The following is a 402-nucleotide window of genomic DNA, read 5'->3' on the forward strand; positions in this document are numbered from 1 at the left end:
CTTTAGAAATGTTGCAAAGAAGAGAGCAAAAACAACAGCAAGTGGTAAGAATGGTAACAGAGGGTTTATACTGAAAGGGGAATCAGTGGAAGTAATGTACTGAATAAGGCCAAATTAAAATTCAGTGGGGCTTTACTGGCCACATGTCGTGAAATTCTGAACAGCCAAACAGAACCACAAACATTGTTTCAGAGATAGTAGGAACTGCAGATGCTGGAGAATCTGAGATAACAAGGTGTAGAGCTGGATGAACACAGCAGGCCGAGGAGCAGGAAGACTGGCGTTTCGGGCCTAGACCCTTCTTCTTCAGAAGAAGGCCTTTTACTGGGATTACAAGTAGGAAATCAAAACCTCCCCAATGGGATTTTAGAGGTAATAGGGGGAAACATAGAAAGCTATATA

This window comes from Rhincodon typus, chromosome 5, assembly GCF_021869965.1.
Source record: "Rhincodon typus isolate 14 chromosome 5, sRhiTyp1.1, whole genome shotgun sequence".
Classification (NCBI taxonomy): domain Eukaryota; kingdom Metazoa; phylum Chordata; class Chondrichthyes; order Orectolobiformes; family Rhincodontidae; genus Rhincodon; species Rhincodon typus.